Source organism: Schistocerca piceifrons, chromosome 5 (genome assembly GCF_021461385.2).
Source record: "Schistocerca piceifrons isolate TAMUIC-IGC-003096 chromosome 5, iqSchPice1.1, whole genome shotgun sequence".
Lineage (NCBI taxonomy): Eukaryota > Metazoa > Arthropoda > Insecta > Orthoptera > Acrididae > Schistocerca > Schistocerca piceifrons.
The window spans coordinates 59882112-59892522 of NC_060142.1; positions in this window are offsets into that span (position 1 = coordinate 59882112).

The following is a 10411-nucleotide window of genomic DNA, read 5'->3' on the forward strand; positions in this document are numbered from 1 at the left end:
AAGTGTTCGATAGAATGAGAAGCGAAAAGGAAACCACGTCTCACATATAACATACCGTTCCATATAACTCTCATTTTCTGTCAGGAGCGCCTTAATTAAGCAGCAGATTTTGATGTCAAAAATAGCAGAAATATCGATACAGTAAAACTACTTAATGAAGCAGCACCTTCCCATTGCGAAATGTAGATTTTTTTCGAATTATGAATAACGATCTGCTTATTGACGTGTCAAAATAGGATAGTCATGATAATTTCAGTGGCCAACGCTGCTGTAACCAACTAAGGATGGTAAAAAATTACCTGAGGTCGAGTCTACGTGAAGCAGGCTGTCAGATTCAGTTGTCTTGTCAAAAGAATACGACATAGCTGCTAAATTCGACTTTAATGACATGGTCAATGAGCTTGTTTCACTCAAAGAAAAAAAATGAAAAGTAAAATTACAATAAAAACACAGTTACTGTAAACTAAAGCGCTCTCAAAATTTAACTACAGCAATTTTTACTTTTATTCATATTAAATAATATATGAAGATATAATAATATATGAAGAACAAACTAAACCTGTTCTTTGTCGCACATCATACAAAAGTCGATATACAGTAGCTGTCATAAACAATAACACACTGAATTTGCTTTTTTTTTCAGTTTTTTAATGGAGTTTATACAGTTTTTTCTAATTTGTTTACTGTAATCATATATTTACTTTGTCCTGCGCCACTATTTTTCATCTGTATTGTTCAGTAATAAATGGTTCTAATGGCTCTGAGCACTATGGGACTCAACTGCTGAGGTCATTAGTCCCCTAGAACTTAGAACTAGTTAAACCTAACTAAACTAAGGACATCACAAATGTCCATGCCCGAGGCAGGATTCGAACCTGCGACCGTAGCGGTCTTGCGGTTCCAGACTGCAGCGCCTTTAACCGCACGGCCACTTCGGCCGGCTGTTCAGTAATACTTCATTTTTATTGAACTTACCTCAGAAATTACATAATTTCCTCAATCTGTGTAGAAAGGAGGACGATAGAGAGGGTGGGGTTGGGGGGAGTGTGCGCAGGTTCGGCAGTTTTGCCAGGGGCACCTGATCACATTGCTACTGTTCTGCATGGTACTACAAGAATAATTCCTTAGCAACATCGTGGCCAGCATGGGTGAACCGTGGTAAAAATTACTGTTTTGAAGAGCTCGCCGCAGCGCGTAGCGTGAAGCAGTCGCCCTCGATTTCTGACGGTGGCTCCGCTGCGGCAGTCGCAGCTTTGGTGTCTCCCTCTGGTGGGAAAGGGGAAAGGTTGCCTGTTCACGTGCATTTAAGGGGCGCAATGAGCTCGCCAGTCTGTCAGTCTGGGTCAGTCTCTCGTCCCCAGCTTACTAATCTGTCTCTCGTCTGCATTTGTTAGGCAGTTAGTGTCTGTCTGTCGTTCGGAGTCCTAGTATGTCTGTCTTTCGGATTAACCTTTAAAGCCGGTAAAATGAGAGTCTTTCCACTCCGCCAGTAAGAGAACTCAGCGAGTGGTCGCCCGGTCGGGGCTTAGTTCCTGCATCTGAGTCTGCGCGTTAGGCCGCCAGTCTGCTCGAGTAGTCTCAGGCAATGGTCATTGGCGGTTGGATCGATCGGTTGGACGGTCGCGCACTGAGACACAAGATGACTTCTCCGTCTTGAGCGTCGGCGCATGTGAGGTCGCCACGTGAGTCCAGTGGGCTGTGGCGTATAGCGAGGGGTATTGACTTAGCGGTCGACACGAGAGCAACAGGAGTCAACCCACATCAGTCCGGCCGGTGCGAGCTGCGACACCGTGATATGGGAGATCGACGCGCCTTCCTGCGTCCGTTGAAGCGGCTGGCAGCGGACGGTTCGGGAGAGCGATTTGGGGGTGCTGCGCCAGGTCTTCTCGAGAAATCGCAGTTTATTAGAAGTTAAGTGATTGGTGATATGTTGTTTGATTTACTCTTTTTAAATTGTACTTGTTTTCTTGGTGAGGTCATTAGCCGTTTTGCTTTGGGGTCGTCCCACCATTCTTCTCCGTTTGCCCACCCACGAGGAGGTGGTTGTTTATAAATTGGGTGGTCCGTTTTCCCCCTGTGGAGTAGAGGTGGGTTGGAGCAACCTGCGGTTCGGGTTGTTCGGTAATCTCCCTATCAATCTACCGTACGTTAGTAACTGCCTCTGTCATGTTTGTCGGATTTGGTGTGTTAACGAATTTATTGCTTGGAGTGTAACGGCTTAATGCCTGAAATATGTTTTGATCTTTGGAAACTTTGATATGATTGCCTATGATCTTGAGAGGCGGTATCTGTGTGCTGTAGAGCATCTTAACTATTGTTTGGCCAACCTTGTAGAATTTTATATACGATTGCATTTCACGAGCTTTTATTTAAATGATCATTTTAGTATATAAAATTGCCACCCTTTCACCATAAGACTTTTCTTAGAAGTTAAAATCAAGTTGCACCCTCGGTGGCAAGGTTAATATTTTAATTGTTACTGTTTTGTACCATTTCCATCCCTCCTACGGGGGTGGATAGTTTGTGTAAATTGTTAAAGCACTTAGTTTAAAGTTATCTGGTGTGTTGCAGATTTGCACCAGTATAGTCTTTCAGAGGCTGTTGTGAGCGTTCGTAACTATGGCCGTGTCAAAAGGGAGCGGCAAGGTTCTCTGCCCGAAAGCTCATACAGTCAAAACTTGTTTCTTTCTGCCTCTGAATAAATTGTAACTTGATATTTAAGGGTACTTTCTGATTATAATTTTAAATCTGTTCTAAAAAAAACGCTTTTAGGAATAAAATTCCCATTTGTTAAAAGCAATTTGATTATGATTTCATCAGTTACTCCCTGGCAACTACTTCCACGCTCACGTAGTGTGATTAAATGTGTTAATGTTCTTGATGAATCACTAGTAAATAAAATAAATTCTTAAGAATATTCTTTGAAAATAAAACACGGTTCAATGGGAGCACCTTGTATAGCATGCAGTGCCGTCTGTGGTGACGACACATCCCGGCAACAACCATGCCCCATCTATTCCATGTGCAGCGACCACGATAAATCGCGGTAGCTTTAGTGTAATAATTGTCTTTTAAAACTGTAATTTTTCTGTCTCATTGCGTTTTTCAGTTACGTTCTGTACCATACTGCTATAGTTATTTTTATGTATGGTCCGAGTTTCAACGAGCTAAGTCATTTGACAGTGAAACATCAAGCCAAAATTACGCTCCTTCTTAAGTTTTACACAGCAGTGTGTATAAGATAAATTATATACGAATAATATGAAGAACTTCACTTACAGTAGGAAAGATGCGCAAACTATAAAACAACGTAATGTCTGGAGTGGATAGACAACTACAGTAAAATAAATAAATACAGAAAAATGGAGGGAGAAAGAGGCATAGACACAGTAGGAAGAATTGGAGAAATGTAAGGATAAAGTGAAGTTTAGAATACGGCAACTATCGAGTTGTGTTTGACCATTTAATGTTAAATCAGGGCGCGGTTCAGAGCCTTAGACTGGATGATTCAGTAGGCCCTACTGTTGGGTTTATGCAACCTGCAGCACATTCAAATACCACACACTTCGTATTGTGTCCCTCGCTACGCTCAAACTATTAGTCCTACAGAAAAATGAACATTAGCTATTTGTAGTAAATTTAGTGTAGTTAAATGTTGTACCGGGATACGTTTTCGCAAGAGGCTAGAATCTTCGAATTATTCAAGAAAAAGGCACAAAGTGACCATCAAACGGGTATTTTTTGAATACCTCGAAAACAGTGTCCTCCACCGAAAATGTATCCCACTGAAAATTTCGCTACATTAAATTTTCTACAAAAATTTCCTGTTACTTTTTATGTAGGACTAATAGTTGGCAAGTAGCGAGTGAAAGAATATGAAATATCGCACGTCGTTTTGGAAGATTTTGTGGGTGGCAAGGAACCCTTCGGTAGGGGTAGCCGAATCACCATGTATACATCAACATCTACACCTACATGGATACTCTGCAAATCACATTTAAGTGCCTGGCAGAGGGTTCATCGCACCATCTTCACAGTTCTCTATTATTCCAATCTCGTATAGCACGCGGAAAGAATGAACATCTATACCTTCCTGTACGAGCTCCGATTTCCCTTATTTTATCGTGGTGATCATTCCTCCGTATGTAGGTCGATGTCAACAAAATATTTTCGCATTCGGAGGAGAAAGTTCGTGATTGGAATTTCGTGAGAAGATTGCGTCACAACGAAAAACGCCTGTCTTTTAATGATGTCCAGCCCAAATCCTGTATCATTTCTGTGACACTCTCTCGCATATTTCGCGATAATACAAAACGTACTGCCGTTTTCTGAAACTTTTCGATGCACTCCATCAGTCCTATTTGGTAAGGATCCCATACCGCGCAGCAGTATTCTAAAAGAGAACGGACAAGCGTAGTGTAGGCAGTCTTCTTAGTAGGTCTGTTATATTTTCTAAGTGTCCTGCCAATAAAACGCAGTCTTTGGTTAGCCTTCCCCACAACATTTTCTTTGTGATCCTTCCAATTTAAGTTGCACGTAATTGTAATACCTAGGTATTTAGTTGAATTTACGGCCTTTAGATCAGACTGATTTACCATGTAACCGAAGTTTAACGAGTTCCTTTTAGCACTCATGTGGATGACCTCACACTTTTCGTTATTTAGGGTCAACTATCACTTTACGCACCATTGAGATATCTTTTCTAAATCGTTTTCCAGTTTGTTTTGATTTTCTGTTGACTTTACTAGTCGATAAACGACAGCGACATCTCCAAACAACCGAAGACGGATGCTCAGATTGTCTCCCAAATTGTTTGTATAGATAAGGAACAGCAAACGGCCTATAACACTACTTTGGGGAACGCCAGAAATCACTTCTGTTTTACTCGATGACTTTCCGTCAGTTACTACGAACTGTGATCTCTCAGACAGGAAATCACAAATCTAGTCACATAACTGAGAAGATATTCTATAAGCACGCAATTTCACTACGAGCCGCTTGTGTGGTACAGTGTCAAAAGCCTTCCTCAAATCCAGAAATACGGAATCGATCAGAAATCCCTTGTCAACAGCACTCAACACTTCATGTGAATAAAGAGATAGTTGCGATTCACAGGAACGATGTTTTCTAAACACATGTTGACTGTGTGTCAATAGACCGTTTTCTTCGAGGTAATTCATAATGTTCGAACACAATATATTTTCCAGAATCCTGCAACATATCGACGTTAACTATATGAGCCTGTAATTTAGTGGATTACTCCTACTACCTTTCTTGAATATTGGTGTGACCTTTTAAGGTAGCAGTATTTTGCACCTTACTGTAATATAACGATTGTTGCAAAGATGAGTTAGATATCGGTTATTATATTAGTTATCAGGCAATAAGCCTATTGAAATTAATATAGGGCGTATCAGATGGCATAAGATTTGTATTAACTTTAAGAAATTCGCATGTTGCATGAAGTCGGGGTTCAGGTGATATTTTCACGGAGTTTGGCTGGAGCGGACGAGCGGCACTGCTCAAAGGCAGGGCAGAGGGGTGCGGAAGTTTACAACCGACCATTACGAGTCGGCATGCGAAAGCGTCCCACTGGGGGGGACGCGCCGCCGTAGCAGGTAGGCACCCATTGCGCGGACAACACAGGCAGGGCTTCGAGGGACGGCGCCTCGTTGGCGCCGGGCGTTACGCGAACGCCACTATGTCGAGATGAGCTGGCGTCTAAGGGAGCCTTCCCACGATTCTTAACGTTTTCTGGGGCTTTCTAAGAAACGCGGTTAAGCTAGTGCAATGACCTTTTCCCGCGCGCCGGCTGGTATGGCCAGGCGGTTCTAGGCGCTTCAGTCTGCAACCGCGTGACCGCTACGGTCGCAGGTTCGAATCCTGCTTCGGGCATGGAAGTTTGTGATGTCCTTAGGTTAGTTAGGTTTAAGTAGTTCTAAGTTCTAGGGCACTGAACAACCACAGATGTTAAGTCCCATAGTGCTCAGAGCCATTATTTTCCCGCGCGAGTGTAAACAGAGACACACGGTGGTGAGTTCAATTTTGAACGGAGTTTCAGTTTGTTCCAGAACATTCTAGGCGCAGTAAGGAGCAGTATGTTTTAATTGGCTGGAAGAAGCCAGGAAATAGTAGTGGGAGCGAACTGTGCTGGTCTAGGGCCAGCTCGAAAAATACCGTGGGGGTGCTGATTTTGGTAGAGGGAAGCTTTTGGAGCTGTTATGGAGGAGAGGCGTCTTAGCTCCTGTAGCGAGCGGACGTCGTGCTTTCGGCGCTGCTGTAGGAGAGTAAATTTTTTTCAGTGTGCTGTGCAAAACTTTGAATAAGTCTGCCAGCTGCAACTGAAACCAGTATTCAGTTAGGGGTACTGTCATGTTTTACTGTTAGAGACAGGCTGATTCCGCTAATTACAGTTGGGAATACTGTCTCACAGGAAGCAGACAGGAGCAGAGCAATTTCCTTGAGCCACACTTTATTAAAGACGTTACTGGATTCCGCCTTTGGGCTGGTGAGTCCCGTCTTAACGAGTGCGAGACGACTGGAAAGAAAGCAGAATTAGCTTTTGAATAGAAGGCATCCTGTTCGCGAAAATAGGTTAATTTTTATTACAATTGCAGCTTCTCGACGACGCAGACGCCATCAGCTGCTGGCTGACCTGTCCACGACGCTGCATTTGGTAACGTGATGCTCAGCTTCAGCAGTTATTCCGATATTACCGAGAGAGGTGGCGCAGTGGTTAGACACTGGACTCGCATTCGGGAGGACGACGGTTCAATCCCGCGTCCGGCCATCCTGATTCAGGTTTTCCGTGTTTCCCTAAATAACTCCAGGCAAATGCCGGGATGGTTCATCTGAAAGGGCACGGCAGACTTCCTTCCCCGTCCTTCCCTAATCCGATGAGACCGATGACCACGCTGTCTGGTCTCCTTCCCCAAGCAACCAACCAACCTATTCCGATATTACGCACGCATGTGATTACCAGAGCTCAGTTTTCCAGCCACGCTCATTGAGAATTTGGTGATTGAAGTAGGTTTGTCTGACGTCTTTTATGCCGTCTGACAAGGGGAGAGAGTAGAAAATTACAAGTGCAGATGCGTTATCCGACCTTAAGAGTTAGTTTTGGAATTTAAGGGCCATTGCCATTACTAGCTTAATTTTATAACTTATAAATGTATGTCATTGTTCAGTTTGATGATAGGTTGTTGTTCAATAAATGTGTTCAATGCTATCCTTGTTGGTTTAGTAGTGATCAGTTCCCTGAACACTATTTAGTTATTAAATATTAATCAAAATTAGTGAAGGGGCAGTTTTAATTAAGAGGTTGGGTCTCATACAGGCCTTCAGCCAGAGCCAACGACCCGATCCAGTAGGCAAAGTAAACAAGTAAAAGCATTCTTGTTAAACCCCCCCCCCCCCCCCCCGACATTTGGCTGACCCGCCTAGGGTCCCTAATCATCATATTATTGAAAGAAACCCCTTCCAACCTGCGCAACTTTCCAGTCTTTGGGTACAGATCTTTCGTCGAGCGAACGGTTGTATATGATTGTTAAGTATATATATCCAGGAATTCCAACAGTTTATTTATAATTACTGGAAATTTAGGAACTATACTTTGTATGTGTTTTTGACACTCGGATATTAAGGTAATATCATCTGCTAATCTTATGCAGTGAATGGAAATTTTGTCCACTTTAATTCTAGATTTCTCTCACTCTCTATTCATTTTGGGCTGTGGAGTTTTATTAGTTGGCTATGGTGGACCTGAGTCAGTTTGGGGGTGTCACAAAACCGGATGATATGTGTTGTGTTGAACGCCAAGACTCCCTTCGTGCTTATTTGCCTCCTGCTGCGTCGTGACACTTCTTCGTAAACGGACCACTGTGAGTGAAATTCCGCAAGTGCGAATGGTCGCATTGCCCAGGCCGGGCCGGGCGCCATCAGAGACGCTCCGCGTCGGAGGCAGGAGAGCCGCACGTTACGGCACCTCCTGGGCAGGCCCTCAGCTCGGCGACACGGTTCACCACTCTGCCACGGTCGCCAGGGGAGGCGGCAGCAGGAAGCGCCTCAGCCCGCAGTCGAGGGGCCCCGCCGGAGGTGTCACCTGCGGCGGGAGGCTGCTCGGCGTCGAGATGGTGCCAGTCGGGCCCATCTTTCGTCCTCCAGGCATCCACCGACACAGTTAGGGACTTTTCTTTCTTTGGTCCTCAACTTTCTGAACAGTCTGACGCGACTCACCACGATTACCTCTCCCGTGCCAAACTATCCGTCTCAAAGTAGCACTTACGAGCAGTGCCCTGAATCATCTGTTCAACACACTGGGTGTTCCAAAACAGTGTATGCACTGTATCTCTCTTAAATTTAAGCAGACAAATACTTTTTCTGGGAACTAATTCGGTAGGACGTGAGAACGTAGCGACGCTTCCATTTGTTGCCGCATTTATCGTGATTCTCCCACAGGTAGTCCCAGTCTTCAAGAAGGGTCGTCGAGCAGATGCGCAAAACTATAGACCTATATCTCTGACGTCGATCTGTTGTAGAATTTTAGAACATGTTTTTTGCTCGAGTATCATGTCGTTTTTGGAAACCCAGAATCTACTATGTAGGAATCAACATGGATTCCGGAAACAGCGATCGTGTGAGACCCAACTCGCTTTATTTGTTCATGAGACCCAGAAAATATTAGATACAGGCTCCCAGGTAGATGCTATTTTTCTTGATTTCCGGAAGGCGTTCGGTACAGTTCCGCACTGTCGCCTGATAAACAAAGTAAGAGCCTACGGAATATCAGACCAGCTGTGTGACTGGATTGAACAGTTTTTAGCAAACAGAACACAGCATGTTGTTATCAATGGAGAGACGTCTACAGACGTTAAAGTAACCTCTGGCGTGCCACAGGGGAGTGTTATGGGACCATTGCTTTTCACAATATATATAAATGACCTAGTAGGTAGTGTCGGAAGTCCCATGCGGCTTTTCGCGGATGATGCTGTAGTATACAGAGAGGTTGCAGCATTAGAAAATTGCAGCGAAATGCAGGAAGATCTGCAGCTGATAGGCACTTGGTGCAGGGAGTGGCAACTGACCCTTAACATAGACAAATGTAATGTATTGCGAATACATAGAAAGAAGGATCCTTTATTGTATGATTATATGAGAGCGGAACAAACACTGGTAGCAGTTACTTCTGTAAAATATCTGGGAGTGTAGTGTTGGCAGAAGAGCCAACACTGTGTTTCTAGAGGAGTCCGAAATGCACCCGTTTAATTACACGCTGACTGGCGTGAGGTCTGGAAGAGGACAATATCTTGAGGATTGCAAATAAAGTAAGTAGATGATGTAATACTTAACTTTAATTCACAATTGTAGAACATCTCTCGTTACGGTACATGCTTCATAATATTATCAATTGAATACGGCGCCTTGCTAGGTCGTAGCAAATGTAGCTGAAGGCTATGCTAACTATCGTCTCGGCAAATGAGAGCGTAGTTGTCAGTGAACCATTGCTATGAACGTCGGCTGTAAAACTGGAGCGAGTGCCGGGACGTCTCTCTAGACCTGCCGTGTGGTGGCGCTCGGTCTGCTATCACTGACAGTGGCGACACGCGAGTCCGACGTATACTAATGGACCGCGGCCGATTTAAAGGCTACCACCTAGCAAGTGTGGCGGTGACACCACATTCCTCCCCCGCAAATCGGCGAACGGTGGTGTTATAAGGTTTCCGCCCGCTGTGGGGAGGACCCCATGTTGACGTATGCGACGAGGTGGGGAGCCTAACAACAGGCGAGGCTGTGCCACCCGCACCCGGCCATTCGGTCCGAGGGGAGCTAGGAAACGCCTGAAAACCTAGTCCAGGGTGCACGCCAACATGCGGGGTATGCGCCCTTAAAGAGACCGGAGGGGCCGAAGATTCGACCTTCATCGGGGCGGGGCAGCCGACGGGTGAAGACGACATCTGGTCCGGAGTGGGCAAGAAGTCCATGTCGGAGGACAGCTGGTCACGGGAAGCGAACGGCGGCGCGTGACCCAGGGAGGAGCTTGGCGGTTCCAGCGAAGCGTCCACTGCGGGCGTCGCCGGCGGGAGAACAGGCGGCGGCGGCGGCGGCGGCGCGCCGCCATGGGGCAAAATGGAAGGCAGCGTCGGTAACACCTGGGGATGAGGCGAGCCAGTAGATGGGTCCCCAGGGCGCTGACTGGACGGCACCGTCGCTGAAAGCAGACGGGGAGCGGCAGAACCCGTGCGACTACAGAGGCGCAGCTGATTGAGATGCCGACGCACCTCACCAGAGGGCCCCAAAACCAAATACATAGCGCGGCAGAGGCAGCGAAGAATGCGCCCTGCGAGCGAACGCCGTGAACCTCGATAGTTGCGATAGTATACAACGTCGCCAGGAGCAAAAGCAGGTGGCTGCC